Source organism: Oncorhynchus kisutch, linkage group LG15 (assembly GCF_002021735.2).
Source record: "Oncorhynchus kisutch isolate 150728-3 linkage group LG15, Okis_V2, whole genome shotgun sequence".
In the NCBI taxonomy this organism is placed as follows: domain Eukaryota; kingdom Metazoa; phylum Chordata; class Actinopteri; order Salmoniformes; family Salmonidae; genus Oncorhynchus; species Oncorhynchus kisutch.
This window is the reverse complement of record NC_034188.2, coordinates 72,842,126-72,860,769: the sequence shown is the minus strand read 5'-3', so window position 1 is coordinate 72,860,769 and position 18,644 is coordinate 72,842,126. Positions and strand designations below refer to the sequence as shown.

The 18,644-nt window shown below is 47.5% G+C and overlaps 1 long non-coding RNA gene across 2 annotated transcripts; it reads right to left on the bottom strand.

Moving 5' to 3' along the window:
* Positions 1 to 993: 993 nt before the first annotated feature.
* LOC116353647 (uncharacterized) lies at positions 994 to 6,180 on the bottom strand. 2 transcript variants are annotated; one of them, XR_004203187.1, is made up of 5 exons: positions 5,712 to 6,180; positions 4,445 to 4,459; positions 3,382 to 3,494; positions 2,788 to 3,052; positions 994 to 2,525 (listed from the first exon to the last, which is right to left on the bottom strand). It is a non-coding gene; the product is annotated as an uncharacterized LOC116353647 (long non-coding RNA). The 2 variants fall into 2 exon arrangements; XR_004203186.1 differs by lacking the exon at positions 4,445 to 4,459.
* Positions 6,181 to 18,644: the final 12,464 nt, after the last annotated feature.

The window sequence follows — 18,644 nt, the reverse complement described above, 5'->3', positions numbered from 1 at the left end:
TTCCGATGCATCCCGTGGTCCTCATTCCATGACAGACTGACTTTCTAATACAGGTGGAAGGTAAAAAGGACATTTGTGATCATGTTCCCAGAACATTGAGTGCTAAAATCTTGTAAAATCCAGTTACCATCATCATCACTAGCTTCTTCAGCAATGTGGTAACATCACCTTTTATTTTTTAACTAGGCAGGTCAGTTGAGAAAAAAATTCTTATTTACAATGACAGCCTATCGGGGAACAGTGGGTTAACTGCCTTGTTCAGCGGCAGAATGACATTTTTACCTTGTCAGCTCGGGGATTTGATCTTGCAACCTTCTGGTTACTGGCCCAACGCTCGAACCACTAGACTACCTGCCGCCGCACTCCATAATTGAGGGGAGATAATGTCAGTATAACAGAGATCCACAATGGTGTTAATTACTGGCATGGGCCAGTAATATAACATACAGTGCCTTTAGAAAATATTCATACCCCTCATCTTATTCCACATTGTGTTACAGCCTGGATTAAATAGATTTTTACACACAATACCCCATGAAAGTGAAAACATGTTTTTAGAAATGTTTGCAAATTTATTGAAAATGAAATACATAAATCAAATGGACTTGTTAGAATCACCTTTATCAGCATCTTTCTGGGTGAGTTTAAGAGCTTTGCACACCTGGATTGAGTCCATGTGACTTAAGCACTTTTTACTCCTGAATGTATTTAGGGTTGAAGACATTTCAGCTTTTCATTTGTAAAAACATTCTACTGACATGGGTATTTTGTGTGTAGGCCAGTGACGATCTAAATGGAATCCATTTTAAATATAGGCTGAAACACAACAAAAAGGGGAAAAAGGCCAGGGGTGTGAATATGTTCTGAAGACACTGTACATCAAGGATTCACATTCAGTAGGAATATGGTTGACATGAGCTACACAGTCAACAGTAACGCCAACCTAAATGGTTTGTTATGTTCTAGCTACAAAAATACCACAAAGTACATCACTTCGGTATCAGAAGAATTTTAATTATTGACTTCTGAGGCACATAAATAACCAAAGGAGTAAATGAACAAGTCTATCCATTCCTTGACCCGGTTTGAACTATAATGATACTCAGCATCATCCCTTCAACAGCCTCCAGCTTTATTTTCACAGTTAATATAACACACCCCACTTCATCTCATCACAGACACCCTTTCATGTCCCCCTTTAGAAACCAATTGATTTGATGCACTTTGCTGTTCAAATGCCATTGAGAAGTTGGGCCGGCAAAGTATTTAAATTACTTTCATAAACTCTTCAACACTATAGCTATTATTATACATAATCAGGATGACATTTCCAATATAATGCTCAGCCAGCCATAGCACCTAAAACATCTGTAATATGTGCACACTATGTAGGACTGCACACTGAGGGTAGGGGTGAAATCTCTACATAATACATGCACTGTACACATCCTTTAAAAATCAAAACACATTCACAATGAACCCGAAAACACTGAGTAAACATTAGTTCTGCCTGAACACAAGCCCGGCCCGAGACAGCACAGCTCCACAAGTCACTTAATATTGTATATCATATGCTTGGAAATGCTGTTCAAATCATTATCTTACATCATGTAACTATTTCAGTCGGAGAAGGCAGGACTTCTGTAAACAGCATGTTCTTTTTGTTCCTATGAATTAGAATAGCGCCCAAAGGCAAGAAAAAGGAGCATGCTGCACAAATAGTAATTCCTGTAAATAATAAGATTTGGCTGTGCTATAAAGTGACTGCAAGAAATCCAAATAACAGTGTAGAAACAAACAAAAAAAAGCATTGATAACTGGGGGGGGGGGGGGGCCTCCAAGCATCAAGAGCAGGGGTGGGAAAAACTACGGCAGAGGGCCAGATCCGGCCCATGAACCCATTCAATCCCAGCACACGGGAGGTTTAAGTAAATATATATATATATAAATGGACCAATATATTTTTTAATTGCCCTTTTTCTGGCCAACAAATTGGTAAAAAATATAAATAAAATGCATGACTCTCCACTGAATGATGAAATCCTGATGTGGAACTCGAGCCAACAAGTTTGCCCACAGAGGTGAGGAGAAGAGGCCATAGATCAGATCTGACGAATCAATCAGTTCATCAATAAAAAGTGCATTTAGTCCCACATTGTATATAACAAGCAAAAACAAACCTATTTACAGAATGTACAAAGCAATGGGTGGTGCTTGCCTTGGATTCTTCAGTAATACAGCAGCCTGTCAATCAGTCAGTAAGTAGGAGGAACAAACCAATAACTATCTGGATACACTGAGTAAAACAAGAGTAATCATAACAATAGATAAGCCCAATCACAAGACAGTCACTTGGAAGTCTTAATTTACTCAGTTTCCACATGCTAGTAGAGTCGGGTGTCACATTAGGTGAGTAGATTCACATCCGGTGAGTAAGAGTCAATGGGAGATGCCTTCGTTGTTGTAGTAGTCGAAGCCATTCTCCATGTACAGGTCCTCAGCACTGCCCACACCATTGCTCACCTCTGGGAGGCAGAAGAGAGAAGGCACATCAGTGTTCACAGGGTATTTCACTGATGGAGTGTACAACACAGACCACATCAATACACAGATCATCCAAAACAATATCACTGCAGCATCATATCCAAACCACACCAGAGAAATCCCTTAGGTTTTCTTTGTTCTGTAGGTCACCACTTATCTCTTCTAAGTGACTATACCTACTAGTGGTTATTCTAGAGTGGTTTGGACTGACTGATGGTCATTGAAGACCCTCATCAGACGTACCTTTCACCACCCACCAGGAGAGGCTGGTGGGTCTCAGTGGGCTGTCTAGGCACCCTTTTAAATGGCAGAGGTCTCTGGTGGGTGATTGGGGAGGAGAGGGGGAAAGGCGGGGCAGGCAGAGAGAGAGGGGAAGGGAGGGATGGAATGGAGGAGGAATGGTCACAGCAGGCAGAGGAGGATGGAGAGATGGCAGGATGAAGAGGAGTGGAGGTGGAGAGGAGTGCAGGTCACACACACACAGGTTGAGACTGCTACTGCGGTTGACCTTGGGAAGGATAATTACATTACAAACACTCAGAGATGCATGCTGGGATAGGGTAACACACTGACATCCCCAGACACTCCTAAAATGGCTGCCTTTCCTTGTCTCCTTTTCTGTGACCACTGATTAATAGGTGAAAGCAATATGGCTGGCCAAAACAATCAGGCATCCACTTCATCTATCCAATGTCATCAGATCAGTGGTAAATAAATAAGGAGATGAGAAAAGGAGGGGAAGCCATTTCACAGTACTGGGACACAGCCAGAGAAACAAACACACAATACAGTAAACACAGGCCGTGCAGCTCTCCTCTCTGTGGAGTCCTTCCTTACCGGAGAAGATGAGTTTCTCCTTCATGATGTTGAGGTCTCTGCTGGACCTCCGGACCGCGGCACTCAGCATGATCTGTTCAGGGTTGTAGCTGTGCATGCCACTCAACCTCCACCTGGAGAGGAAAGGTCACACAGAGGGCAGGACATCATATAGAGCAGGGTTCACCTGCTCTATATGAGAACCCTGATATAGAGCCTCTGGTCATACCACAGTACTTCTGCCTCTGGTCTCAAGGACTTGTCCTATATGGAGCTAAAGGCATGTCAAAATGTGTCGGCCAGAGATTGCTACTCTAGGTCAACGTGTGTGGGCCCTGGACACCATTTTGCCTCAAATTCTTCTACTTCTATTTGGCTGACCTCAAAATAACACCAAGCAAACAGACGGATATTGAAGTTGGTTGCTGTACTGAATCTATAAGGACATGTACAAATAGACCAGAGTCTGAGCCAAAGACTTCTCCACTTCTCTGAAAGAACGTACTTCAGTTAATGACTAGTTGTGATCCTTTACTGACTAGTTGTGACCAATGATTTATATATACACTAGATGACTGAAAGTGGGCGCTGTGTTGAAGCCACCGTGCCTCCATCTTGGCACTCCCAAAATATGTTTTACAATGGTAGGGAAGCTATAGAAATTGCTTTATTAAAGTCTACATTCGTAGCTTTTGTCCAAATCAACACCATAAATGAAAAGAGCTCTTCCTTGTTTAATACAATTCTATAATTAATTTGCAGACTGTCATTCGGGTCGATAATGTAAACAGTAAAACTCAACTGGGATAAAAGTGAACACAAGCATTTGTGCTGTGAAGGACAAAGTACTGCGGTCTGCCACTAAAAGGCCAATACTGGTAGGCTCGCTTGTATTCATTCTCTCCTCGAGTGGGGAGAATGAGAAGTGGCAGCAGTGAAATACAACAATACAGGTGAGAGAAAGACAGAAACAAAAGATTTAAAGGATGACGTATACAGAAAGGATGAAATGATACAGCAAAATGGAGAGAGTGGAAGAGGGAGAAAAAGGAAACGCAGAGTGGGTCAGAGTTGACCCAGTTACCTGATAATGTGATAGCTGAGAGATGCCAGAATGCAGCAGAGAAGAGGAGCATGCACATCAGCCAGAGGAGAGGAAGAAGAAAAAGGAGGAAGAGAAGGGAACAAGGACAAAAGAAGGTGGAGAGATTGAGGTCAGTTTAGAAGGCTGCAGCGGCCAGCACTTTGCTAAGCAGAGCAAACCCCACACCATAAGACTAGAGGATGGAGACCTTGCTCTGCTGTCCTCCATCCCACAACAGCGTTATGGCTCAGGAAGGAAAGTGAAATTCATAGAGAAACTCCCATAGCAACAGCTTCCTACAGTCTTTCAGAGTTTAAGGAAGCATACTTTCTGGTTTCATGTTACTTAAAAGTACAAACAACTGCAACGGGAAACATTGTTAAGTTGACGAGAGATACTTCTCCAGCTGATTCTCCAAGCCACTGTGTTGACATTGTAAATGAGCTTCATCAAATAATGACACTTTCATCCATCCCTGTGTTTTAACACACTTGCTGGAAAATGGCCTGTGAATACCCACTACACAATTGTATTCCCATTGACTGGATGGTATTCCTCTGCTAAAGGACTCCTGCCTTTCACTGAAGTTATTTGGGAGAGGAGGGTGTAGAAAACACTGTAGAAGATTCACTGTGGAAGATCAACAATGACCTTAAAAAGAATCATGGTTAATCTTCCCTTGAGGAAACCCTAATTAATGTAATATAAACGGTAATCTGTGTATGCAGAGTTCTGTTAATGTGTGCTTGTACAATATACAGGAGCCTGCTGGTCTTCTGTAGCTCAATTGGTAGTTTATGGCTCTTGCAATGCCAGGATAGTGGGTTGGAATCCCAGGACCACTCCATACATAAATGGTTGCATGCATGACTAAGTCGCTTTGGATAAAAGCGTCTGCTAAATGACGGATATCATTATATTATTGAACATTAAGCCCCTGAGAGGTAGAACACACACCACTAGGTGGAAGGAGAGGGTGTGAAGCAGACAGACGGAGGAAGCGATGTGTTAACTGTGTAAAGGCTGCCAGAGGCACTACAGCAGTAATAACAGGTAATTGTCTGTGCGTGAGTGAGTGTTGACAATATTCCCATGCCCAGTGCTATGTAGGCACAGTAAAACAAATGCTTTCATCTGCTTTCTTCCTCCTTTAAATCAGTTGACTAATAAATCTGCAGTAAAAAAACAGGTTAATTACTACCTAGTACTACATTTAAAAATTACATCCTGAGAAAATAATCATAAAAATCTGCAGAAGAGGACTTACTTTTGGAAAACAAAAATTCCTATAACTACAGTGAAGGAGATGAGATCAGCAGCGACCCAGATCAGACAGTATTCATCTGGACTCTGAAACACAACATGGTAGCATTAGACCACCAGGTGGTACTGTCTCCCAAAACAACTCAACAAACTTAGAACAAAGCATACTTCCCTAAAATTATGTAATAATGAAATTGATGTAATATTGTGGTACAGAAATTAATGTTCAATGCATAATGGATTAGTTATTCAAAGGTTAACAAAAGAGAATACTCTAGTCAGAATAATGTAACTAGGAGTGAAAGGACAATTTAAAGAAGTTCCACATACACCGAGATCCCATACTACCAAACAGGGTGGGTGTAGGGAGTGGCCATATTGACTAGCTAACAGACAGAGAGACACAGGGTGGGTGTAGGTAGTGGCCATATTGACTAGCTAACAGACAGGGTGGGTGTAGGTAGTGGCCATATTGACTAGCTAACAGACAGGGTGGGTGTAGGTAGTGGCCATATTGACTAGCTAACAGACAGGGTGGGTGTAGGTAGTGGCCATATTGACTAGCTAACAGACAGAGAGACACAGGATGGGTGTAGGTAGTGGCCATATTGACTAGCTAACAGACAGGGTGGGTGTAGGTAGTGGCCATATTGACCAGCTAACAGACAGGGTGGGTGTAGGTCGTGGCCATATTGACTAGCTAACAGACAGGGTGGGTGTAGGTCGTGGCCATATTGACGAGCTAACAGACAGGGTGGGTGTAGGTAGTGGCCATATTGACGAGCTAACAGACAGGGTGGGTGTAGGTCGTGGCCATATTGACGAGCTAACAGACAGGGTGGGTGTAGGTCGTGGCCATATTGACTAGCTAACAGACAGGGTGGGTGTAGGTCGTGGCCATATTGACGAGCTAACAGACAGGGTGGGTGTAGGTAGTGGCCATATTGACGAGCTAACAGACAGGGTGGGTGTAGGTCGTGGCCATATTGACGAGCTAACAGACAGGGTGGGTGTAGGTCGTGGCCATATTGACTAGCTAACAGACAGGGTGGGTGTAGGTCGTGGCCATATTGACGAGCTAACAGACAGGGTGGGTGTAGGTAGTGGCCATATTGACTAGCTAACAGACAGGGTGGGTGTAGGTAGTGGCCATAATGACTAGCTAACAGACAGGGTGGGTGTAGGTAGTGGCCATAATGACTAGCTAACAGACAGGGTGGGTGTAGGTAGTGGCCATATTGACTAGCTAACAGACAGGGTGGGTGTAGGTAGTGGCCATATTGACTAGCTAACAGACAGAGAGACACAGGATGGGTGTAGGTAGTGGCCATATTGACTAGCTAACAGACAGGGTGGGTGTAGGTAGTGGCCATATTGACTAGCTAACAGACAGGGTGGGTGTAGGTAGTGGCCATATTGACTAGCTAACAGACAGGGTGGGTGTAGGTCGTGGCCATATTGACGAGCTAACAGACAGGGTGGGTGTAGGTAGTGGCCATATTGACGAGCTAACAGACAGGGTGGGTGTAGGTCGTGGCCATATTGACGAGCTAACAGACAGGGTGGGTGTATGTCGTGGCCATATTGACTAGCTAACAGACAGGGTGGGTGTAGGTCGTGGCCATATTGACGAGCTAACAGACAGGGTGGGTGTAGGTAGTGGCCATATTGACGAGCTAACAGACAGGGTGGGTGTAGGTAGTGGCCATATTGACGAGCTAACAGACAGGGTGGGTGTAGGTAGTGGCCATATTGACCATCTAACAGACAGGGTGGGTGTAGGTAGTGGCCATAATGACTAGCTAACAGACAGGGTGGGTGTAGGTAGTGGCCATATTGACTAGCTAACAGACAGGGTGGGTGTAGGTAGTGGCCATATTGACTGTCTAACAGACAGAGAGACACAGGATGGGTGTAGGTAGTGGCCATATTGACTAGCTAACAGACAGGGTGGGTGTAGGTAGTGGCCATATTGACCAGCTAACAGACAGGGTGGGTGTAGGTAGTGGCCATATTGACTAGCTAACAGACAGAGAGACACAGGATGGGTGTAGGTAGTGGCCATATTGACGAGCTAACAGACAGGGTGGGTGTAGGTAGTGGCCATATTGACTAGCTAATAGACAGGGTGGGTGTAGGTAGTGGCCATATTGACGAGCTAACAGACAGGGTGGGTGTAGGTAGTGGCCATATTGACGAGCTAACAGACAGGGTGGGTGTAGGTAGTGGCCATATTGACTAGCTAACAGACAGGGTGGGTGTAGGTAGTGGCCATAATGACTAGCTAACAGACAGGGTGGGTGTAGGTAGTGGCCATAATGACTAGCTAACAGACAGGGTGGGTGTAGGTAGTGGCCATATTGACTAGCTAACAGACAGAGAGACACAGGATCGGTGTAGGTAGTGGCCATATTGACTAGCTAACAGACAGGGTGGGTGTAGGTAGTGGCCATATTGACCAGCTAACAGACAGGGTGGGTGTATGTAGTGGCCATATTGACTAGCTAACAGACAGGGTGGGTGTAGGTAGTGTCCATATTGACTAGCTAACAGACAGGGTGGGTGTAGGTAGTGGCCATTTGACTAGCTAACAGACAGGATGGGTGTAGGTAGTGGCCATATTGACTAGCTAACAGACAGGGTGGGTGTAGGTAGTGGCCATATTGACTAGCTAACAGACAGGGTGGGTGTAGGTCGTGGCCATATTGACAAGCTAACAGACAGGGTGGGTGTAGGTAGTGGCCATATTGACGAGCTAACAGACAGGGTGGGTGTAGGTAGTGGCCATAATGACTAGCTAACAGACAGGGTGGGTGTAGGTAGTGGCCATATTGACTAGCTAACAGACAGGGTGGGTGTAGGTAGTGGCCATATTGACTAGCTAACAGACATAGACACAGGGTGGGTGTAGGTAGTGGCCATATTGACTAGCTAACAGACAGGGTGGGTGTAGGTCGTGGCCATATTGACGAGCTAACAGACACGGTGGGTGTAGGTCGTGGCCATATTGACGAGCTAACAGACAGGGTGGGTGTAGGTAGTGGCCAAATTGACGAGCTAACAGACAGGGTGGGTGTAGGTAGTGGCCATATTGACTAGCTAATAGACATGGTGGGTGTAGGTAGTGACCATATTGACTAGCTAATAGACAGGGTGGGTGTAGGTAGTGGCCATATTGACGAGCTAACAGACAGGGTGGGTGTAGGTAGTGGCCATATTGACTAGCTAACAGACAGGGTGGGTGTAGGTAGTGGCCATATTGACCAGCTAACAGACAGGTTGGGTGTAGGTAGTGGCCATATTGACGAGCTAACAGACAGGGTGGGTGTAGGTAGTGGCCATATTGACTAGCTAACAGACAGGGTGGGTGTAGGTAGTGGCCATATTGACTAGCTAACAAACAGAGAGACAGACAGGGTGGGTGTAGGTAGTGGCCATATTGACTAGATAACAAACAGAGAGACAGACAGGGTGGGTGTAGGTAGTGGCCATAATGACTAGCTAACAGACAGGGTGGGTGTAGGTAGTGGCCATATTGACTAGCTAACAGACAGGGTGGGTGTAGGTAGTGGCCATATTGACTAGCTAACAGACATAGACATAGGGTGGGTGTAGGTAGTGGCCATATTGACGAGCTAACAGACAGGGTGGGTGTAGGTCGTGGCCATATTGACGAGCTAACAGACATGGTGGGTGTAGGTAGTGGCCATATTGACCAGCTAACAGACAGGGTGGGTGTAGGTAGTGGCCATATTGACGAGCTAACAGACAGGGTGGGTGTAGGTAGTGGCCATATTGACTAGCTAACAGACAGGGTGGGTGTAGGTAGTGGCCATATTGACGAGCAAACAGACAGGGTGGGTGTAGGTAGTGGCGATATTGACGAGCTAACAGACAGGGTGGGTGTAGGTAGTTGCCATATTGACTAGCTAACAGACAGGGTGGGTGTAGGTAGTGGCCATATTGACTAGCTAACAAACAGAGAGACAGACAGGGTGGGTGTAGGTAGTGGCCATATTGACTAGATAACAGAGAGACAGACAGGGTGGGTGTAGGTAGTGGCCATATTGACGAGCTAACAGACAGGGTGGGTGTAGGTAGTGGCCATATTGACTAGCTAACAGACAGAGAGACACAGGGTGGGTGTAGGTAGTGGCCATATTGACTAGCTAACAGACAGGGTGGGTGTAGGTAGTGGCCATATTGACGAGTTAACAGACAGGGTGGGTGTAGGTAGTGGCCATATTGACTAGCTAACAGACAGGGTGGGTGTAGGTAGTGGCCATATTGACTAGCTAACAAACAGAGAGACAGACAGGGTGGGTGTAGGTAGTGGCCATATTGACTAGATAACAAACAGAGAGACAGACAGGGTGGGTGTAGGTAGTGGCCATATTGACGAGCTAACAGACAGGGTGGGTGTAGGTAGTGGCCATATTGACTAGCTAACAGACAGAGAGACACAGGGTGGGGTGTAGGTAGTGGCCATATTGACTAGCTAACAGACAGGGTGGGTGTAGGTAGTGGGCCATATTGACTAGCTAATAGACAGGGTGGGTGTAGGTAGTGGCCATATTGACTAGCTAACAGACAGAGACACAGGGTGGGTGTAGGTAGTGCCATATTGACTAGCTAACAGACAGGGTGGGTGTAGGTAGTGGCCATATTGACTAGCTAACAGACAGAGAGACACAGGGTGGGTGTAGGTAGTGGCCATATTGACTAGCTAACAGACAGGGTGGGTGTAGGTAGTGGCCATATTGACGAGCTAACAGACAGGGTGGGTGTAGGTAGTGGCCATATTGACTAGCTAACAGACAGAGTGGGTGTAGGTAGTGGCCATATTGACGAGCTAACAGACAGGGTGGGTGTAGGTAGTGGCCATATTGACTAGCTAATAGACAGGGTGGGTGTAGGTAGTGGCCATATTGACGAGCTAACAGACAGGGTGGGGTGTAGGTAGTGGCCATATTGACGAGCTAACAGACAGGGTGGGTGTAGGTAGTGGCCATATTGACGAGCTAACAGACAGGGTGGGTGTAGGTAGTGGCCATATTGACTAGCTAATAGACAGGGTGGGTGTAGGTAGTGGCCATATTGACGAGCTAACAGACAGGGTGGGTGTAGGTAGTGGCCATATTGACTAGCTAACAGACAGGGTGGGTGTAGGTAGTGGCCATATTGACTAGCTAACAGACAGACACAGGGTGGGTTTAGGTAGTGGCCATATTGACTAGCTAACAGACAGGGTGGGTGTAGGTAGTGGCCATATTGACCAGCTAACAGACAGGGTGGGTGTAGGTAGTGGCCATATTGACAAGCTAATAGACAGGGTGGGTGTAGGTAGTGGCCATATTGACGAGCTAACAGACAGGGTGGGTGTAGGTAGTGGCCATATTGACTAGCTAACAGACAGGATGGGTGTAGGTAGTGGCCATATTGACGAGCTAACAGACAGGGTGGGTGTAGGTAGTGGCCATATTGACTAGCTAACAGACAGAGAGACACAGGGTGGGTGTAGGTAGTGGCCATATTGACTAGCTAACAGACAGGGTGGGTGTAGGTAGTGGAAATATTGACGAGCTAACAGACAGGGTGGGTGTAGGTAGTGGCCATATTGACTAGCTAACAGACAGGGTGGGTGTAGGTAGTGGCCATAATGACTAGCTAACAGACAGGGTGGGTGTAGGTAGTGGCCATATTGACTAGCTAACAGACAGGGTGGGTGTAGGTAGTGGCCATATTGACTAGCTAACAGACATAGACACAGGGTGGGTGTAGGTAGTGGAAATATTGACGAGCTAACAGACAGGGTGGGTGTAGGTCGTGGCCATATTGACAAGCTAACAGACAGGGTGGGTGTAGGTAGTGGCCAGATTGACGAGCTAACAGACAGGGTGGGTGTAGGTAGTGGCCATATTGACTAGCTAATAGACATGGTGGGTGTAGGTAGTGACCATATTGACTAGCTAATAGACAGGGTGGGTGTAGGTAGTGGCCATATTGACGAGCTAACAGACAGGGTGGGTGTAGGTAGTGGCCATATTGACTAGCTAACAGACAGGGTGGGTGTAGGTAGTGGCCATATTGACGAGTTAACAGACAGGGTGGGTGTAGGTAGTGGCCATATTGACTAGCTAACAGACAGGGTGGGTGTAGGTAGTGGCCATATTGACTAGCTAACAAACAGAGAGACAGACAGGGTGGGTGTAGGTAGTGGCCATATTGACTAGATAACAAACAGAGAGACAGACAGGGTGGGTGTAGGTAGTGGCCATATTGACGAGCTAACAGACAGGGTGGGTGTAGGTAGTGGCCATATTGACTAGCTAACAGACAGGGTGGGTGTAGGTAGTGGCCATATTGACTAGCTAACAGACAGGGTGGGTGTAGGTAGTGGCCATATTGACGAGCTAACAGAAAGGTTGGGTGTAGGTAGTGGCCATATTGACTAGCTAATAGACAGGGTGGGTGTAGGTAGTGGCCATATTGACGAGCTAACAGACAGGGTGGGTGTAGGTAGTGGCCATATTGACGAGCTAACAGACAGGGTGGGTGTAGGTAGTGGCCATATTGACCAGCTAACAGACAGGGTGGGTGTAGGTAGTGGCCATATTGACGAGCTAACAGACAGGGTGGGTGTAGGTAGTGGCCATATTGACTAGCTAACAGACAGGGTGGGTGTAGGTAGTGGCCATAATGACTAGCTAACAGACAAGGTGGGTGTAGGTAGTGGCCATATTGACTAGCTAACAGACAGGGTGGGTGTAGGTAGTGGCCATATTGACTAGCTAACAGACAGACACAGGGTGGGTTTAGGTAGTGGCCATATTGACTAGCTAACAGACAGGGTGGGTGTAGGTAGTGGCCATATTGACCAGCTAACAGACAGGGTGGGTGTAGGTAGTGGCCATATTGACAAGCTAATAGACAGGGTGGGTGTAGGTAGTGGCCATATTGACGAGCTAACAGACAGGGTGGGTGTAGGTAGTGGCCATATTGACTAGCTAACAGACAGGATGGGTGTAGGTAGTGGCCATATTGACGAGCTAACAGACAGGGTGGGTGTAGGTAGTGGCCATATTGACGAGTTAACAGACAGGGTGGGTGTAGGTAGTGGCCATATTGACTAGCTAACAGACAGGATGGGTGTAGGTAGTGGCCATATTGACGAGCTAACAGACAGGGTGGGTGTAGGTAGTGGCCATATTGACGAGTTAACAGACAGGGTGGGTGTAGGTAGTGGCCATATTGACTAGCTAACAGACAGGGTGGGTGTAGGTAGTGGCCATATTGATTAGCTAACAGACAGACACAGGGTGGGTTTAGGTAGTGGCCATATTGACTAGCTAACAGACAGGGTGGGTGTAGGTAGTGGCCATATTGACTAGCTAACAGACAGGGTGGGTGTAGGTAGTGGCCATATTGACGAGCTAACAGAAAGGGTGGGTGTAGGTAGTGGCCATATTGACTAGCTAATAGACAGGGTGGGTGTAGGTAGTGGCCATATTGACGAGCTAACAGACAGGGTGGGTGTAGGTAGTGGCCATATTGACGAGCTAACAGACAGGGTGGGTGTAGGTAGTGGCCATATTGACCAGCTAACAGACAGGGTGGGTGTAGGTAGTGGCCATATTGACGAGCTAACAGACAGGGTGGGTGTAGGTAGTGGCCATATTGACTAGCTAACAGACAGGGTGGGTGTAGGTAGTGGCCATAATGACTAGCTAACAGACAGGGTGGGTGTAGGTAGTGGGCCATATTGACTAGCTAACAGACAGGGTGGGTGTAGGTAGTGGCCATATTGACTAGCTAACAGACAGACACAGGGTGGGTTTAGGTAGTGGCCATATTGACTAGCTAACAGACAGGGTGGGTGTAGGTAGTGGCCATATTGACTAGCTAACAGACAGGGTGGGTGTAGGTAGTGGCCATATTGACAAGCTAATAGACAGGGTGGGTGTAGGTAGTGGCCATATTGACGAGCTAACAGACAGGGTGGGTGTAGGTAGTGGCCATATTGACTAGCTAACAGACAGGGTGGGTGTAGGTAGTGGCCATATTGACGAGCTAACAGACAGGGTGGGTGTAGGTAGTGGCCATATTGACGAGTTAACAGACAGGGTGGGTGTAGGTAGTGGCCATATTGACTAGCTAACAGACAGGGTGGGTGTAGGTAGTGGCCATATTGATTAGCTAACAGACAGACACAGGGTGGGTTTAGGTAGTGGCCATATTGACTAGCTAACAGACAGGGTGGGTGTAGGTAGTGGCCATATTGACCAGCTAACAGACAGGGTGGGTGTAGGTAGTGGCCATATTGACAAGCTAATAGACAGGGTGGGTGTAGGTAGTGGCCATATTGACGAGCTAACAGACAGGGTGGGCGTAGGTAGTGGCCATATTGACTAGCTAACAGACAGGATGGGTGTAGGTAGTGGCCATATTGACGAGCTAACAGACAGGGTGGGTGTAGGTAGTGGCCATATTGACGAGTTAACAGACAGGGTGGGTGTAGGTAGTGGCCATATTGACTAGCTAACAGACAGAGAGACACAGGGTGGGTGTAGGTAGTGGCCATATTGACCAGCTAACAGACAGGGTGGGTGTAGGTAGTGGCCATATTGACCAGCTAACAGACAGGTTGGGTGTAGGTAGTGGCCATATTGACGAGCTAACAGACAGGGTGGGTGTAGGTAGTGGCCATGTTGACTAGCTAACAGACAGGGTGGGTGTAGGTAGTGGCCATAATGACTAGCTAACAGACAGGGTGGGTGTAGGTAGTGGCCATATTGACTAGCTAACAGACAGGGTGGGTGTAGGTAGTGGCCATATTGACGAGCAAACAGACAGGGTGGGTGTAGGTAGTGGCGATATTGACGAGCTAACAGACAGGGTGGGTGTAGGTAGTGGCCATATTGACTAGCTAACAGACAGGGTGGGTGTAGGTAGTGGCCATATTGACTAGCTAACAAACAGAGAGACAGACAGGGTGGGTGTAGGTAGTGGCCATATTGACTAGATAACAAACAGAGAGACAGACAGGGTGGGTGTAGGTAGTGGCCATAATGACTAGCTAACAGACAGGGTGGGTGTAGGTAGTGGCCATATTGACTAGCTAACAGACAGGGTGGGTGTAGGTAGTGGCCATATTGACTAGCTAACAGACATAGACACAGGGTGGGTGTAGGTAGTGGCCATATTGACGAGCTAAACAGACATGGTGGGTGTAGGTAGTGACCATATTGACTAGCTAATAGACAGGGTGGGTGTAGGTAGTGGCCATATTGACGAGCTAACAGACATGGTGGGTGTAGGTAGTGACCATATTGACTAGCTAATAGACAGGGTGGGTGTAGGTAGTGGCCATATTGACGAGCTAACAGACAGGGTGGGTGTAGGTAGTGGCCATATTGACTAGCTAACAGACAGGGTGGGTGTAGGTAGTGGCCATATTGACCAGCTAACAGACAGGGTGGGTGTAGGTAGTGGCCATATTGACGAGCTAACAGACAGGGTGGGTGTAGGTAGTGGCCATATTGACTAGCTAACAGACAGGGTGGGTGTAGGTAGTGGCCATAATGACTAGCTAACAGACAGGGTGGGTGTAGGTAGTGGCCATATTGACTAGCTAACAGACAGGGTGGGTGTAGGTAGTGGCCATATTGACGAGCAAACAGACAGGGTGGGTGTAGGTAGTGGCGATATTGACGAGCTAAAAGACAGGGTGGGTGTAGGTAGTTGCCATATTGACTAGCTAACAGACAGGGTGGGTGTAGGTAGTGGCCATATTGACTAGATAACAGAGAGACAGACAGGGTGGGTGTAGGTAGTGGCCATATTGACGAGCTAACAGACAGGGTGGGTGTAGGTAGTGGCCATATTGACTAGCTAACAGACAGGGTGGGTGTAGGTAGTGGCCATATTGACTAGCTAACAGACAGAGAGACACAGGGTGGGTGTAGGTAGTGGCCATATTGACTAGCTAACAGACAGGGTGGGTGTAGGTAGTGGCCATATTGACGAGTTAACAGACAGGGTGGGTGTAGGTAGTGGCCATATTGACTAGCTAACAGACAGGGTGGGTGTAGGTAGTGGCCATATTGACTAGCTAACAAACAGAGAGACAGACAGGGTGGGTGTAGGTAGTGGCCATATTGACTAGATAACAAACAGAGAGACAGACAGGGTGGGTGTAGGTAGTGGGCATATTGACTAGCTAACAGACAGGGTGGGTGTAGGTAGTGGCCATATTGACTAGCTAATAGACAGGGTGGGTGTAGGTAGTGGCCATATTGACTAGCTAACAGACAGAGACACAGGGTGGGTGTAGGTAGTGCCATATTGACTAGCTAACAGACAGGGTGGGTGTAGGTAGTGGCCATATTGACTAGCTAACAGACAGAGAGACACAGGGTGGGTGTAGGTAGTGGCCATATTGACTAGCTAACAGACAGGGTGGGTGTAGGTAGTGGCCATATTGACGAGCTAACAGACAGGGTGGGTGTAGGTAGTGGCCATATTGACTAGCTAACAGACAGGGTGGGTGTAGGTAGTGGCCATATTGACGAGCTAACAGACAGGGTGGGTGTAGGTAGTGGCCATATTGACGAGCTAACAGACAGGGTGGGTGTAGGTAGTGGCCATATTGACGAGCTAACAGACAGGGTGGGTGTAGGTAGTGGCCATAATGACTAGCTAACAGACAGGGTGGGTGTAGGTAGTGGCCATATTGACTAGCTAACAGACAGGGTGGGTGTAGGTAGTGGCCATATTGACGAGCTAACAGACAGGGTGGGTGTAGGTAGTGGCCATATTGACGAGCTAACAGACAGGGTGGGTGTAGGTAGTGGCCATATTGACTAGCTAACAGACAGAGAGACACAGGGTGGGTGTAGGTAGTGGCCATATTGACGAGCTAACAGACAGGGTGGGTGTAGGTAGTGGCCATATTGACGAGCTAACAGACAGGGTGGGTGTAGGTAGTGGCCATAATGACTAGCTAACAGACAGGGTGGGTGTAGGTAGTGGCCAAATTGACTAGCTAGCAGACAGGGTGGGTGTAGGTAGTGGCCATATTGACTAGCTAACAGACAGGGTGGGTGTAGGTCGTGGCCATATTGACGAGCTAACAGACAGGGTGGGTGTAGGTCGTGGCCATATTGACGAGCTAACAGACAGGGTGGGTGTAGGTAGTGGCCAAATTGACGAGCTAACAGACAGGGTGGGTGTAGGTAGTGGCCATATTGACTAGCTAATAGACATGGTGGGTGTAGGTAGTGACCATATTGACTAGCTAATAGACAGGGTGGGTGTAGGTAGTGGCCATATTGACGAGCTAACAGACAGGGTGGGTGTAGGTAGTGGCCATATTGACTAGCTAACAGACAGGGTGGGTGTAGGTAGTGGCCATAATGACTAGCTAACAGACAGGGTGGGTGTAGGTAGTGGCCATATTGACCAGCTAACAGACAGGGTGGGTGTAGGTAGTGGCCATATTGACGAGCTAACAGACAGGGTGGGTGTAGGTAGTGGCCATATTGACTAGCTAACAGACAGGGTGGGTGTAGGTAGTGGCCATAATGACTAGCTAACAGACAGGGTGGGTGTAGGTAGTGGCCATATTGACTAGCTAACAGACAGGGTGGGTGTAGGTAGTGGCCATATTGACGAGCTAACAGACAGGGTGGGTGTAGGTAGTGGCGATATTGACGAGCTAACAGACAGGGTGGGTGTAGGTCGTGGCCATATTGACAAGCTAACAGACAGGGTGGGTGTAGGTAGTGGCCAGATTGACGAGCTAACAGACAGGGTGGGTGTAGGTAGTGGCCATATTGACTAGCTAATAGACATGGTGGGTGTAGGTAGTGACCATATTGACTAGCTAATAGACAGGGTGGGTGTAGGTAGTGGCCATATTGACGAGCTAACAGACAGGGTGGGTGTAGGTAGTGGCCATATTGACTAGCTAACAGACAGGGTGGGTGTAGGTAGTGGCCATATTGACTAGCTAACAGACAGGGTGGGTGTAGGTAGTGGCCATATTGACGAGCTAACAGACAGGGTGGGTGTAGGTAGTGGCCATATTGACGAGCTAACAGACAGGGTGGGTGTAGGTAGTGGCCATATTGACCAGCTAACAGACAGGGTGGGTGTAGGTAGTGGCCATATTGACGAGCTAACAGACAGGGTGGATGTAGGTAGTGGCCATATTGACTAGCTAACAGACAGGGTGGGTGTAGGTAGTGGCCATAATGACTAGCTAACAGACAAGGTGGGTGTAGGTAGTGGCCATATTGACTAGCTAACAGACAGGGTGGGTGTAGGTAGTGGCCATATTGACTAGCTAACAGACAGACACAGGGTGGGTTTAGGTAGTGGCCATATTGACTAGCTAACAGACAGGGTGGGTGTAGGTAGTGGCCATATTGACCAGCTAACAGACAGGGTGGGTGTAGGTAGTGGCCATATTGACAAGCTAATAGACAGGGTGGGTGTAGGTAGTGGCCATATTGACGAGCTAACAGACAGGGTGGGTGTAGGTAGTGGCCATATTGACTAGCTAACAGACAGGATGGGTGTAGGTAGTGGCCATATTGACGAGCTAACAGACAGGGTGGGTGTAGGTAGTGGCCATATTGACGAGTTAACAGACAGGGTGGGTGTAGGTAGTGGCCATATTGACTAGCTAACAGACAGGGTGGGTGTAGGTAGTGGCCATATTGATTAGCTAACAGACAGACACAGGGTGGGTTTAGGTAGTGGCCATATTGACTAGCTAACAGACAGGGTGGGTGTAGGTAGTGGCCATATTGACTAGCTAACAGACAGGGTGGGTGTAGGTAGTGGCCATATTGACGAGCTAACAGACAGGGTGGGTGTAGGTAGTGGCCATATTGACGAGCTAACAGACAGGGTGGGTGTAGGTAGTGGCCAT